We start from the raw sequence: 343 nt of genomic DNA, 5'->3' as shown, positions 1-343 counted from the left end.
ACTCTAGGATCCTATGTATTCCTGCATGGCAAAAGGAGGGTTGGACTATATGGCCCTTAGTAGTCCCTTCCGACTCTAGGGTCCTATGTATTCCTACATGGGAGAAGGAGGGTTGGACTCTATGGCCCTTAGTAGTCCCTTCCAACTCTAGGATCCTATGTATTCCTGCATGGCAGAAGGAGCTTTGGACTATAGGGCCCTTAGTAATCCCTTCCGACTCTAGGGTCCTATGTATTCCTGCATGGGAGAAGGAGGGTTGGACTATATGACCCTTAGTAATCCCTTCCGACTCTAGGGTCCTATGTATTCCTGCATGGCAGAAGGAGGGTCGGACTCTGTGGCT

The sequence above is a fragment of the Sceloporus undulatus genome, chromosome 10, assembly GCF_019175285.1.
Source record: "Sceloporus undulatus isolate JIND9_A2432 ecotype Alabama chromosome 10, SceUnd_v1.1, whole genome shotgun sequence".
NCBI classification, from domain to species: domain Eukaryota; kingdom Metazoa; phylum Chordata; class Lepidosauria; order Squamata; family Phrynosomatidae; genus Sceloporus; species Sceloporus undulatus.
The sequence above is the reverse complement of the archived record's forward strand: the minus strand, read 5'-3'. Positions refer to the sequence as shown.